This window comes from Tursiops truncatus, chromosome 20, assembly GCF_011762595.2.
Source record: "Tursiops truncatus isolate mTurTru1 chromosome 20, mTurTru1.mat.Y, whole genome shotgun sequence".
NCBI lineage: Eukaryota > Metazoa > Chordata > Mammalia > Artiodactyla > Delphinidae > Tursiops > Tursiops truncatus.
This window is the reverse complement of record NC_047053.1, coordinates 15401370-15415994: the sequence shown is the minus strand read 5'-3', so window position 1 is coordinate 15415994 and position 14625 is coordinate 15401370. Positions and strand designations below refer to the sequence as shown.

The window sequence follows — 14625 nt, the reverse complement described above, 5'->3', positions numbered from 1 at the left end:
GGTCCTGGATGACTCCTCTACCCCCACCTTTTCATTCAAGGGCATGACAGGCTCAGAGCTGCTCCCAAGGTTTCATATTGGTCCTTCCAAGCTCTGTGAGGGTGCCTGAAGCTGAGATGGATGAGGAGGTGATAAAGACAGAAGACATGGGGCTACCCCTCCCTTGTCTCAGTCCTTAAGTTCATGCAGGGCACCCCCTCCCAGCCAGCAGAAGTGGTGGGTACATGCTGTGGGAGCGAGTCAAGAAGCCTAGGCTCTGGGCTTAACTCTGCCGCTGCCTACCTGCACAGCTCATGAATTTATTCAACGTGTATTTAATGCATGCCATGTGCTAGGCTCTGTGCCACTGGGGACCCAAGCAGTGGTGGCACTAGGGCAGCAGGAGAGAGGCTTTAGTCCTCTCAGAATGGCCATCAGCACCCCACCCCCAAGCCACCTCAGGCTGACAGCGTGACAGCTTAATTTGTGGAAGGGAAAAACTAAGTAAAGGCTATAATTTACAGTTGGGATAATTGGCCAACCGTTAGGAGAGGGAAAAAATCCTAACATACAATCTATGTAAAAATAGTGTGCTTGCTACGCAAACTCAGCTTCAAGACACAGTCCCAGCTGCCATGCACCCAGCTCTCCTTTCTAAACAGGCAGCTGACCCTAAACTTCTTCCAGAGAGGAATTCTAGAACGGCCCTGAAATGGAGGGGCGGAGCAAAACAGATTTGGTACCCTTGTTTTTGAGTTCCGTCTTGCTCTTGGAAAGGAGCATCAGGCAATCAGGCGCTCGCGTTCCAACAAGATGCGTAACCTGATGGGGGAAAGCCAGGGGATGGTGGGAGCACGGAAGAATCCCCTGACCCAGGCTGGAGGTCAGGTGAGGCTTCCCCTGAGAAACCATATAGTAGATGTCCTATAAATATGTGCAGAAGAATTGCATGAAGGGCCAACTAAGCTGGGACCTGAAGCATGAGATGGAGTGAGCCAGGTTGGCCCAGGAGGGGAAAAGAATTTCAGGCAGGAGGAACAGCAAGAGACCAGAAGCTGTTGAAAACATGGATAGTTTGGGGAACTGATTGGCCTGGCTGGGCAAATTGGCTTCCTGCCGGAATTACTGTGAAAGGGGCCTTGGAGACCTCCTAGTACCTGCTCCCCACCTCCCAGCTGCTGACTAGGGCTGGTAGCATTGTCTCCTCAACACCAACCCCCCCGCCCCCAAGCCTCTAACATACACAGCCTGGCTCTTCCTCCCTGAGAGGAGGCCAGTAAGCTGGAGACCCAGAAATCGGCATGACTTGACAGCCTTTGGAGGCCCTAATGTGCTTCCAGGCTTGGCAACCACCAGTTTGGTGCACCCTTAAACTTGAACGCTCCAGGAGGTGGAGACCCACAGAGGACAGAGACATGCCTGAGGACAGACAGGTAGCCTGAGGCTCTTAACCATCCGAAGTGAGAGGTCGCTTCACTAAAGTAATCCTTACCTATACGCCCTTTTCCACAGCCTCTTTCTTATTTGGGGGTTGGGGTACCCAGCTCTGACAGCTCTGCCCAGGTTGGGGCACAGCATCCCTGAACTGAGCCCAGCCTGGCAAACGGGGCCTGAAAAGGCTTGGAGAGTTGGGGACAAAGAGGGTGGAGGAGGCTGGCACGCTTGGGCACCTAGGGCTGGGTGGAGGGAGGGGCTAAGGAAGGAGGTTTGTTGACATGCCCCCCACCATTCAGGCAGCCATGGTGGGAGGGGCACAGAAGCTCTAATTAAGCCCAGTTTCTAATTAAACCCAGCCCCTGTGTCTCCTCAATCCCCATTAGCGCCCCATGGTGTCTCCAAGGCATTTTAAGCTGCCACCCTGCTGAGGAGGCTGGGACCGCTGCCAGGGCCTGCCTAGCCTGATGAGCTTAGGCCCGTGAGGGGCAAAAAGCCAACCCAGACTTCCCCTCCAGTCCGTGGCAGTTTCTGGGTCCTCCAGTCTCCTCAGAAAGCCAGGGGAGCCTCCTGCCCGCCATGTCAACCTCTGGGGCTCTGAGTGCAATCTAGACTGTCTCCCACTGAGGCTTGTGCCCAGCACTCCCTTCCTTACCCCAAAGTGCCAGGTTGGGCAACAGGGAGAAGGGCTTGGTGCTAGTTTTGGCTGTAGCCCCCAGACTCAGGAATATTCGATCAGACTCCAGCACCTACCACAGAGTCTGCAGGAAACGGCAATTACCATTTTATGTTAAGGCAGCCCTGGTTTGTTAACTCTTTCAGCACTAGGGCTCCTGGAGGCCAAGCCTTCCTCCTCTTCTTGCCTCCCAGACACCGTCCCCCAGTTCTTGGCACAGAGAGCAACCCCTACTTGCTGTCCCCTCCCTCACTCTTCCCATCACATACTCCATCAGAGTTCAGAGAGGGAGAGCATCAGGTCCAAGGTCACACAGCCAGTGGAGGCAGCCTCTACCTCTGGAGACCCAAACCCCACCCCAGTTTCTGCTGCTTCCACCTTCATAATCTCCCCAGGCCACATTCACACATGCAGAGTTTAATTAACTTTATTGATATTCAGAAATTAGGAGAATGACTAAAGGTAATTGCTCATTAAAAATCATTAAACTGACACAGCAGGCTCAAGCACACGCCGCCCCTCCCAAACCGCTTTCCTCTCCCCTTGTGGCAGGATCGCTGGGTACCAACTGTGGGTTGAGAGGACCACCGGTGGCTCATGGCGCCCCTCAAGCCTCAGGCCGATCGTGCCCCCGTAGCTGCAGAGGGAATAGGGGACTGAACCCATGGGGTTGAGCCTGGCCCAGCACGATCTCGCCCTGCCCCTGAGGTCTCCACCTATGCCGCCTCCTGCCACTTCTGGGCTGCTTCCGGCTGCATCCAAGCCTGTGTCTCTCTGCCAAAATGTGAGGAAAGCTGAGGCTCCCCTCTCGAGGCCACGAGGCAGAGGGATGCACCACCCAGCCACAAAGGCTCATAGGCCGAGGTCTTTACTGCTCCGGGCCCGCCTTCTCATTGCTGAAGCCCCCAGGAGCCCTGAGATGGCCAAATGCATTGCCTGCCAGTGAGACCACTCAGTACCCAAACGACTGGGACCTTGCAGCCCCGCTGGGAGGAAGGGGTGTGCCAGGGCTGGCCCAGGTCCAGGCTTTCTCCCCTCAGGCCTGGCATTGCCAGGCTCCTTCCTCTTCTCCCTTGGGGAGTGAAAATAAAGATCTTTCCAAGCAGGCAGACCCCTATCCCACACACCCCTTGGGGGAGAGGTCTCGTGGGCATTGGGGAGGTCCGGATGGTCAGGGAGGGACACTGGCTGGACACACACAGACTCTCTGCCACAGAGTGAACAGATTCTTCTCAGCGCTCACACCCACAAGCCTAGCGAGGCTCCCCAGACTCCCGGCCACACCAGCCATCCTCCTGGAGACCCGCAGTCTCACTCCAGCCCTGCAGGGAGCTTTCTGGCAGAGGCTGCACCGCACACTGGTGGCCTTACACACTCCTCACACCACTCACTGCTGAGCCCTCATGCAACATCCAGACCTTCTGAAGCCCAGACACACTCGGACCCACTACTCCGGACACTCTGGGCCCTGATTACGTTCACACACAGACCCACACACCCACCCAGGAGATTTCGGACCACAGGCCAGGAGGCACACACAGGCCCTGCACCCCAAGGGAGCTGTCCAGCACAAGGACATGGCCCAATCACAAGAAATGCCCCGGGCTCCCAGGGACATTTTCGGACAGCTGGGCCAGGATGCGAGCTTCTCCTCCCCCCTCTCCCTGCCCTGGCCCTGTAGGGCGTTCAGGACTCTTTCCCTCTTCCCCAGCGGGAACACATGGCACTGAGTTCCTGGAGCCACAAAAGAACCCGGTCTGGGCAGCCAGGGAGCAGAGTGAGCACACCTGGCTGCGTGTGACTGGAACCAGAGGCTCAGAGAGGGGCTTCCACGTCTCTGGGGACGCAGAGCGAAGAAAACCGTGGCCCAGGGGCCCAACCTGGCCCCGGCCCCACCGCCCTGAGCTCCAACGAGGCCTGGAAAGATGGAGCGAAGAGGTTAGAAACTCCCACCTTCTCCCCCCTCCACATCATGCCCTACGAACCATACTCCTAGGGATGGCGGGTCCCAACGCCAAGCAAGGTTTCGGCAATCACACCAGTCACTGGCTGCAGTGGAAGAAAGACGTGGGTGTCCGTAGTTTTGAGAGCGTTTGTTTGAGCCAGGGCAGGTCCCGCCGAGAGTTGGAAACCTTCCTTCCCCGAGGCACAGAACCCCCATCCTCTCCCTAACATTCCCTCGCTGCACACTCCATGGCCAAGCTTCTCTCGACCCGGGACCGATGAAGTTGGAAATCTGACCGCAAGCGGGGGACCGAGGACCGCAGGGTGAGGTACCAGTCCTCCTGCGAAGAGTCTGCGGCCATGGGGTGGGGAGGGGCCGAGCAGGACGGCAGGCAGGGAGGTAGGAAGAGCTCGGGGCGTGTGCAAGAATGGAGGGTGCAAGGAAAGGACTCCGGGGAGGACAGAGTCTTTATCTCAGGACCTCAGTTGTTGCAGCCCAGGGCAGAGTGAGGAGCCTGATAGGGGTCCCCGGACCCCCCGAGTTTCTCCCTGGAATTGTACTCTAAATCCCGACTCCCGCGTGGCAGCGCCAAGGCGGAGAGAGGTGAGCGAAGTCCCGAATCCGGGTCCGGCCGCCATCCAGCCCCGTCCCTCCGCAGTGAGAGGCCCCGGAACGGGTGGCAAAGTCGAACGAAGTTTGGCGGGCGACAACGGAGGCGGGACCTTGGGCCGCCAACGGGACCGTCCCGACTCACCGCCCTGTGCTCTGCCCCCCGGCACGCGCCCCAGAGCTCCCAGACGCCTGGAGTGTGGAGAGGTAGCGAGCGGGTGAACGCGTGAGTGTATGTGGGAAGTGGGTGGCGTGATGAATTGCCGCTGAAAAATCCCATTAGATCCGGAGAGATGATTAAAGGCGAGGTCTCGGCCGGGTGCGAATGGCGGGAGCAGCGGCAGCTTCCCGCCCGCGGAGCCCGTGCCCCGCCCGGCTCGGCCGGCGCGGGGCGCAGCGCAGCCGGCGGAGCGCGGTGCCTGGGCTGGGCAGCCAGATGCGCGGAGCTCAGCGCGGGGATGGTCCTCTCTTCCCACCCCCGGGACCCTGCTCCTGCCCAGTCCTGCCGCCGGACGCCGGGTTCCCTTACCGTGAGCCAGGAGCGCCAGCAGCGAGGGCAGGAGCAGCAGGTCTGCCGAGCGCATAGTGCCGGTAGCGGCCGCGCCCCAGGTCGGGGCCGCGATGGGAGGGCTGGGAGCTCGGCGGGGCTTGGGTGCGGGTCCTGCCGGGGAGAGGGAGCGTGGCCGCAGCCGCCGCCGGCGCCTGACAGAATCAGCACCACGGCCAGCGCCTGGCGTCGGCGCCGGGGATCGCCGCGCCGGCTGGGGGCGGGGGCGCGGGAGGAGCGGCTTACCGTAAAGTCTCAAGCAAAGGCGCAGAAGACCCGGCGGCGGGAGCACAGGCTCCCGCGCCGCCGCCAGCTCAAGGGAAGGACTTCCCTGCTAATGTGGGCACACGGCCCCCGCCCTTCCGCGCTGCCCACGCCCAGCCAAGCCTGCTGCCCTCTCCCCCATTAGCAGCCTGCTGAGGAGGTGGGGTTCTAACCCGATTCTCCGTGAGAGAGCCACCCTCTCACCATCTCTCCCCACCCCATCCTGGTACCTGAAGGCGCCAAGGGTGACCTGGGAAGAAGTCCGCGAGTGAGGCAGCTGGCGAGGTCCGCGTGCCCTTGGGGCAGCTTCGTCCTGGGCCTATAATGAAGATGGCTTTTGAGCGTACAAAGGACAATAATTTATTACTTTGTGTTCAATAAATGCCAGGGCTCCAGGCAGCTGCAGCAGCAGCAAACTGTGCTCACAGAAAAGCTTAATTATTCTGATATTATAGTTAAAAGCCAGTGGTACTCGTGTCCTGGGAAGACATTCTACACTTGGCAGGAGCCAACCTGGTCAAACTGTGGGAAGCTGAAGGTAATATCCTGGGTCCCCATTGCAGCCCTGGATCTCCAGTACCCTGCCTTGGCCCCCCTACAGGACCAGAGAAGCCACAACGCTAGCCAGTGAGAGCAGACCCTTCACACCTATCCCTGCCCAGGTTCCTGGAACTGGCGGAGAAAATGGGAGAGGCATGGGGTGTGTGTGAGATGGCATTTCCCTAGGGCTATTTTAGATAGAGACTTGAAGGAGGCCCAGGGGAGTAGCCAGGGAGGCTGTACCATTCAAGGGCATAGAAGAACAAGCTTCTAGGACTCTGCTTGGGCTGAGCAGCCCCAGTGAGTCATGGGGCAGCAAAGAGGGCAGTCACATCCCTGAGGCAGATGTTTAGATCCAGAGGTTTTTCTGGCTCCAAGGATGAGTTCACTTGAAGAGCCTCAATGGACAAATGGGACATGACCCTGTGACTGATGTTATTACTCCCTGTAGAGGAAGAGGAGGGCTGAACTTCCTGTGGCCCCCGGGGAGAAGGATAGCTTTCTGTTTAGTTCTTTTCACATGAACTTGGCTCCTCTCCAAAGCTTCCAGACTCCAGTCATTGTCCAATGCTCTTCCTGATCTCATTCTAGAAGCAAGTGGCAAGACTTCTGCTCATTCCTCAGTCTTTTTGTCCTTACCACCTCCACAATCTTCCAGCTCTGCTTATCAGATTCTCTCTAGATCCTCTTACTGTGGGCCCTGGGGAGCTACCTTGATCCCTGTAAAGAATCCCAGGCAGCAGGCAGGTGGCATGTAGAATTACCTGAGGGAGTCACTGGGAGAGGATTTCTGGACCGTTGTTTCAAGAAGCTGAGAAAAAATATGGCAGTAGCAGAAGGATGGCAGAAGGGAAGGGACTTGACAAAAGAATCAGAGGTAGGGAGAGGAAGCCAGGAAAGAAGATGCAGAAGGGACGGAGGGAGAGGGTTGCCAACAGAGGAGGGAGGTAGAAGGTTTTGTGGATGAGGGGAGTTTGAGGAAATACTGGCAAGTGGCATGAGATTCTTCCTTTCCTCCTTGAAGGTATTCCTGAGCTCCTCCTTGATTCCTGGGCTCCTCTGAACTAAGCAGCTTGGGCAGAGGAGGGTGAATCATGACCCAGGGATGAACCTTGTGTGCCAGGATGATTCATGGGGATTTGGAGGCTGGTGGCAGCTGGGCTTCTTGATGAGGTGGGCACTACTCACAAGAAGGAGAAGCTCAGGAACATGTCACATCATGGTTTCTACTGCCTGAAGTAACCTAGGCATTCAGGAGGGGGTCCAATAAAGACTACAAACCCCAGAATGCATCACTCTGCCCTGAGCTCAGAGGATGGGTTTGTACTGCATCATGGGAAGAATATGTACCTGGGCTGTCCCTCCCTCCTGAAGACAGTCAACGTGGCCTCTGTGCTATGGGTTCCCAGTTAGGTTGAGGCAGAGCCTGGACCAAATTGGGAAGTAGTAGAGTTTCTGTCAACACCTTGTCTCACGCCCTTCAAGGGGCCCGTTCTCCCCAGATCTCAGCATCACCCACAAATTAAGGACAATAAGATGCCTTAGGGAACATTCAGCTCTACGCTACAGGTTTATAGTGCACTCAAGTCATATACACATTTGAAAGTGGCAGCCTGGGGAGACTTGCAAGGCTCCCTTTACTGGTCTCATTTCTCCTCTTCATTCTGTGTCCTCCATCTGGCTCTTTACCCCCAGAGGATCTTGGGCTTCCTTGTCTATGTAATTGCTTGCTTGTCTTCTCTACTAGCTGTCAACTCTGTGAAGGTTCAGAACATGTCTGTCTCTTCAAATCTCAACCTAGCCCAGTGCCCTACACATAGTAGATGCTTAATAAATATTTGTGAATAAATAATGGCATGCCCAAGGCAGGTCACTGGTGCCAAATTAGTGCTGTAAGATAATGGAGAGGGGACAATTGCTTTTGAGGAGGAGGGGAGGTCATTGAAAGTTTCACACAGCAGATGGGTTGACTGAAATCAGTCTTTTTTTGTTTGTTTTTGGCCACACCATGCAGCTTGTGGGATCTTAGTTCCCCCGACCAGGGATTGAAACCGTGCCTCCTGCAGTGGAAGTGCTAAGTCCTAACCACTGGACAACCAGGGAATTCCCTGAAATCGGTCTTAATTATGCTTTAGGTTTCAGTCAGGGGAGAGGAAGAAGGAGGGCATCCAAAGTGGAGGGAGGGACTTGTGCAAATGCAAAGTGGTGGAAATTGCAAGATGGTGTGGGGTCAGGGAGAAGACTGGTTCTGGTGGAGAAGGGAGTCTCTGCAGGGATGTAGGAGGAAGCGTTGGAGCAGGCTGGGGCCAGGCTTTGTGTTCGTCTGAGCCATAGGACATCCTTAGTGACTACATGGAAGGGGTTACCCCATCACAAAGATATTTGCACCCAAACAAGGGAGTCCAGACTTATTAAGGTGGGTTTTCAAGCACCATGGCTAGTGATAGGAACTGAGGGGTTCACTGCTGACTCAGAAGGTACGGGAAGGGATCTGAGTTACAATGGCTGCATTAGGACTGAGAGCCAGAGAGAGGGAGGAAGGGGCTTTCCAACCTCAGGGACCCTCATAGCTTCTGCCCAGAGAGTGCCAGACATCCAGCACACACCCTTGGAGAAGCCAGCCTCACGTCCCCACTTCCAAACAGCCCATCAATTTGCGGGATCACAGGCACATTGGTGACTTATTTTGAAGTCTCTGCCTGGATGACATTTGCTTTCTGAGTGAAAGGAGAAGAAAATTAGTCTCCTCTAACACAGCTTTCAAACCAGAGCTACATCTTCCATGGAGTCAAGGGGTTTTGGGGGTTTCAGGGAAGCAGGAGCAGGGGCTACCACCTAACTCCAGAGACTCCCAGGGGCACACTGCTGCCTGTTCACCTCAAACCACTCCTCAGAGGGGGCTCCGAGACCCTGCAGCATCTGGAGCAGTCTGGGATGCCACAGCTCCAGCCAGGCTTCCTGGAGTACCCAAAGTCAACCTTTTGAATTTAGGGGCAGAAGGAGGGCTCTGCTCTCATAAATGGGAGTCCTAACTCCTGAGTATTTGCTCCCACTGCAGGACCAGGGCCAGATCAGCTTCTGCAAGAGCCCAGGATGGGTAGAGACAGCAGCAGAAGGGGGTTTGATGCTTTCTGCTTTCCATCTCCAGATCGAGGCCTCCAGCCGGCCCACCACCCCCAGCCAAAGCCTTTGATCCTCCACAGCTCCATAAATGTTTAATGCCACTGGCTGGGCAGAAATGAGGCAGGTGCTGAAACAGAGAGACTGGGGAAAGGACTTAAGATCCATGATGTTGGCTACATTATTTTCACGTAGGAGCCCTGGGATGGTGGGAGGAGGCCTTCCTCCTCCATATGATTGAAGTCCCAGGATTCAAGTTTGTGGCACCAATAAAGGAAACTCTTAAAAACCCACCAAGGGGTTGAAAATAAAATGAATAATCAATTGCAGAAGCCCAATCCCCGGTTTGATTGAAGGAGAAAGATGGACAGTTAAATGACAATCAAATGCAAATACAGCTCAACAAACACCACAGCAATTACCAGGCACAGGGACCACATGGTGCTTGCAGGCAGCAGGGGTTGACAATGTGGAAGCCTGGGCCTGTGCAGAGGTGATGGGTGTGAGGCCATTTTAATGGACAGTTAAATAGATGCAAACCCTCCCCTATCTACTTTGCATACACTGTTAATGAGTGGGGAACTGGAATTCTGGCATCCAGAGGGAGGTTATATCACCTTCTGTGGCTGTCTCTGCATCATTTCAGAATGGAAGAGGACCCGAGTGCCTGGGAGGTGAGACCAGAGTGGGCCCTTGCATCAGAGGACCTTGACATGGTCACTCTAGTCTCGTCGGATTCTTCACACCAGCTGGTGCTGAAGTGTTGAGGGTTGAAATTGAAGGGAGCCTGTGGGGTCCTCTGGGAAAGGGCTCAAGGTGCTGGTCTTCCAACAGCTGAAAGGCCCTCGGTGACAGCGGCCTTCTCTTCTAGATTTGCATAATGCTTTGCATCTCATTTGAATGCTATTAATTTGGTGTCAGGCTAGGTTGGCACCGTGTAGAAAAGAGAACAGCTGGCTTTCTCCCTCCCCTCTGTACCCTGAGGCTCACCCTGAGCAGAGCCCTCCCTAACTTGGGGGATGAGGCCTCTACTTCCACCACCCCTCAATGTTCCCTGGCACTTGGAGAGTCTCTTGGTGAAGCCAACTCCTAAAAGCCAAGGCTGCCTGGGCAGTGCAGCCACCTGCAGAGTTATGCAGAAGGAAGAAGAAAGGGTTCCCCAAGATTGCCCTCACCAGACCCAGAGAAACCTTGGGAGTATGCTGGCGGCCTTCTTCTCCCCAGGCAATCAAGGCAGCTTGGCTTGGAAAGGGTCCAAAGATAATAACCCAGAAAGGGAGGGAACAAAGACAGGTGATAATCCCAGAGAAATATAGAGGGCTCTAGAAATAAAATGCTCTGAACTCCATATTTCTAGTGCTTGAACTTACATTAAATACATCTGTCCAGAGGCATTGGGTTTACAGTGGTGTGGCTCAGGCTGGAGACCTGGTACCAGGATGATGACCATGTGATGAGGGTGTGGGTCACGGGTGGGGGGGCAGTGAGCTCCTGAGAAAGGGGGAGGAGGCCCCAGATGCATTGTGTGGGCTGCTCCTGTCCGGTGGGCCTCAGGGGGCTACTGTGAGCTGGGGGTGGGGGAGGAAGGAACAAACTTTCCAGGCTGCCTGGGATGCCCCTCAAAGGCATCTTAGTTCTTTCCTACGTGGAGCCAGCTAGAGTGCCCCACCTGCTTCTTACCTGGGTTGGCCTGACCTGGAATCCCGGTCAGTAGTAGACAGAGAGTATTTATACATAGGACAAGCAAGGAGGAGGTACCAACTGACCAAAAGCTGGTCTCCTTTTGTCAGGGAGAGCCCTTCTACCCAACAGAATCCCAAGGCCAGCTCCACCTACCTCCGGGGACTAGGACAGGATGGGGGAGGCATGAACCACTTTCTGGACCTCATGCCCTTGCCCCTGACAGTACTTACCCTGGGTCATGCCATGGCTGGGGGTAGAAGAATGCCTCCCACCCTTTTTTTTAACGCCTGAGGTAAGATTAGGGGTTGCTTTGAATAATGTGAGAGGATAATTGAGTTTTCCCCTTTAAGCAAACCCAGGCATGAAGCTTTGGAATTACATAAAGGACGGGCTCATAGCTGGTTCATATTTTACAGAAGGGCTTTAAGTATTTCCTCTTCAAAAAGATTGCCACGTGCACTTAAAGCAGATTTATGAAAATTTGGTATATTCCCCATTTTTTTAGAAGTTAGCCCTGAATCCAGTGGGCTGTACTTCACCTCTAAAAATAAGAATAACAGCATCATTTATTATTTACTATTACTGGGCATTGAGCTGGGGAATTTATATCCTCACAGCAACCCTATGAAGTAGGTATTGTTATTGTCCCCACTGTACAGATGAGGAAACTGAGGCTCTGGGAGGCTAAGTGATTTGTAGCTAGTTAGTAGGTCCAACCAAGATATACAGAATACCAAGGCAGAGCAGAAAGCTATAGATGCCAGTGGGCCTTTGCAGGAGCAGGTGTGGGAGGGATCTCAGGTTCACTGGACCTCTAACCGCTGCCCTGGTCTCACCTCCAGGAGGTCTATGCACAGATGTTCTCCTCTGGTGCAGTCCGTGGATGGTGGGCCACTTGGAACAGGCAGGGCAGGGCTGGTTACTTATCAACTTATTCTTTAGACAAATATTAAGTATCCACTGTGCTAAGTGATGGGGATAAAAAGGTGAGTGAAAACAGACACTGCCCCAGCCTGCTCAGAGCTCACTGTCTAGAATGGGATACCTTGCACAGAACCACCTGATTAAATGCAAAGCTACAATGTAGCAGATGCTCAGGAGAGGTTCACAGGCTGTGGAGGCCCACGCTGGGGACCTGATCTAGTCAGGAGAGGCTTCCGTGAGGAGGCAGTGATTGAATACAAATGTAAAGGACAAGTATGAGTTATTCGATTGAATAGGCATGGGAAGTATGTTCCATGCAGAGGGGACAGCATGTGCAAAGTCCTGTGGTAGGCAGGACTAAGAGATGGTTAGTGTGGCTGGATCATAGAGAAAAAGAAGTGTGGGGTGGGATGCAGCTAGAGAGGCAGGCAGGTGTAGAGCTCCAAAGCTCAGGGGGCTGCACATGACCTCTGGGCTCCCCATCTGCCCATCTGTCCATGAATTCATCTGTCCATGCATTCATTCTACCTTCCTCCAACCTCCTACCCAGTTCATTCATCACCCTCTTACTCATTTGTTTACTGAATGAGGGAACGTCTATTGTGGCAGAACCTTAGTGGCCTGTTGGAAAGGCAGAGCTCCCAGTCCAGGGAGGGGAGATAGAGTCTCAATACACTGAAACACAGCATGTCCATTTGTACAAGGTGCTTCAACAGGGCAATGAAAGCCCTAGAGGCTAAGTGTCTCCCATGGTTCAAGCTTCCTAAGGCAAAGCAACATCATCCACTCCAGGGAGATCTTCCAGTCACACAGTTCCTCCTGGCATCTATCTCATTCCTTTGAGAGCCCAAGGTGGGGAGTGTTTCTGATGTCCCTTTTCATTGGCCCTTCTTTTGGGTTCTTAGGCATCTCAGTCCCAGGAGAAGACAGGGAAAATTGGTCAGGTCTCCCTCAGATATCAGAATGCAGTTCCAGACACTACCTTTTCTGGGCATGAAAATAGGACAGAAATCCCAAATGTCCCTTAATTCTAGCCATGCACTCCAACCCTTCACTCCTCCTTGAACTACTTGTCCTCTGCTTGTGACATCACAATGGTCTCTATGGCAACCAATTGTGAGGTCACCAATCTTTAAAGCAACAGAATCTGCAGGGCCAGACAATGGCCTGGAAGAGAGAGGGAGAGGGCAAAATGCAGGCTTGAGAGGGAAACCAGCTCCCACTGGGAAAGCACAAGGCCACCTGAGACCTATGGGAGGGAGGAGGATTCCACTTCTAGCACATTTGTAGGGGGGTAAAAACAGCTTCTTGACTTTGCCCCTCACTGAAAACTTCTACACTGACAATCAGCCCCTCTGAAATTGCCTGTGAAGGGAGAACTTCATCTAATCCTACTCAGATGAGCTGTAGAAATCGATGGGACATGGTGAGCAGCATCCTGGGATCACTGAGGTGGCCCCATGTACCACTGGGAAGTGGAGGTAGGCGTGATTCTGGTCTCAGCCCCACTGGCCCAGAGGGGCTGGCCAAGACCTGGCCCATGTTGGAGCCTTGATTTCCTTATCAGGGAAGGAGTGAGGATGTGAAGGTGCTAAGGAGCTCTGTTTCCTCACTTATAGGATAAGCAACTGATTCTCTTAACGCTGTTGGGCCTGCCCTCCATCTTCTGAGTGAGTGGGGGAAAGGAAGTTGCTGGTACTTCTTGGGTAGGGCTGGGCAGGCCTGCTGGCTGCTCCGAGATCATGTTAGTGGTTTGCAAGAACAAGGCCTTCTGGAAAGGAAGACTGCTCATCAAGAGGCTGGGGGGGGCATCCTGAACAGTGCCCGGGCTTCAAAGTCAGGTCTGGGTTCAAATCATCCCAGCCTTTTGCTTGCCTTGGGCAAGTCTCTGAGCCTCTCTGGGCTTCTACTTCTTTACCAGGGACTTCCCTGGTGGTCCAGTGGCTTAGACTCCATGCTCCCAATGCAGGGAGCCCGGGTTTGATCCCTGGTCGGGGAACTAGATCCCACATGCTGCAACTAAGAGTTCACATGCTGCAACTGAAGACCCCGCATGCCGCAACTAAAGATCCCACGTGCTGCAATGAAGATCCCGCATGCCGCAACTAAGACCCGGCACAGCCAAATAAATAAATCTTTTTTTAAAAAATGAAGGATGATGCTACTTGCCTTTCAGAGAAATATTCAGTGAGATAACCTGTAGGAGTGCTTGGCACATAGTAGGTGCTCAATAAATGCTCATATTTTTCTATCCCCTCAGCCCTTAGCCTAGGGTTTTGCATATTATATGTGCTTCATTAATGCTTGTGACTATAAGTGCAGCGTGAGAAATAGAGGGCAGTGTTTAGAGCAAGGGAAGTCAGTGGATCTGGGTTCAAATTCCGGTCCTTACCAGCTGTACGCTTTCAAGCAAATCACCTTACCTTTTTGTGCCTCAGTTTCCTTAAGTATAAAATGGGAACTAGTGATAGTATTGTCCTCATAGGGGTGCTTAGGACTAAATGAGACAAGGAGAGAGGAAGCCTGGCACTCAAGTGCACAGTGGCTGGTGGTGATTGTGCTCAGTCTTGAGTAGAGCTGTTTCTGAACATGCTGCACAGTTTCTGTTCACTGTCAGCTTGAAGGGAATGCTAGTGAATCTGTGGGATGTGTGGAACTAGAGAGTGAGTGAGCCTCAAGACAGGGACATAGGATGGCAGCCTCCCCAGGAAGGGGTCACCACTTCCTGTTTGGATTCCCTTGGTGTGGACACTCAGGACTGCTGCCCAGTTCATGCCAGTCACAGGGGCTGGGTCCCCAGCTGGGCTCCATGAAATGAGGGCTGGGCTGTGTCTCACTCATCTGTGAAGCCCACACCAAGGCCTGGCGCATGGCAGAGGCTCAGTGGCAGTTCAGGTGAACTGA

At 54.0% G+C, this 14625-nt stretch overlaps 1 protein-coding gene and 1 long non-coding RNA gene across 3 annotated transcripts in view; one reads left to right on the top strand and one right to left on the bottom strand.

Annotated features, from left to right (window-relative positions):
* SEZ6 (seizure related 6 homolog) overlaps positions 1–14625 on the bottom strand; it is a 98692-nt gene that overhangs the window by 39795 nt on the left and 44272 nt on the right. Inside the window, exon 3 of one of the 2 annotated variants that reach the window (XM_073797793.1) lies at positions 5685–5773. The exons of the other annotated variant lie outside the window; for it this stretch is intronic. The gene's annotated coding sequence lies outside the window, so the exon portion shown is untranslated. The remainder of the gene's footprint in view (positions 1–5684; positions 5774–14625) is intronic. 2 annotated transcript variants of the gene reach the window in all.
* Positions 13098–13800, top strand: LOC141277402 (uncharacterized). Its single transcript, XR_012328759.1, has 3 exons — positions 13098–13202; positions 13341–13391; positions 13691–13800. It is a non-coding gene; the product is annotated as an uncharacterized lncRNA (long non-coding RNA).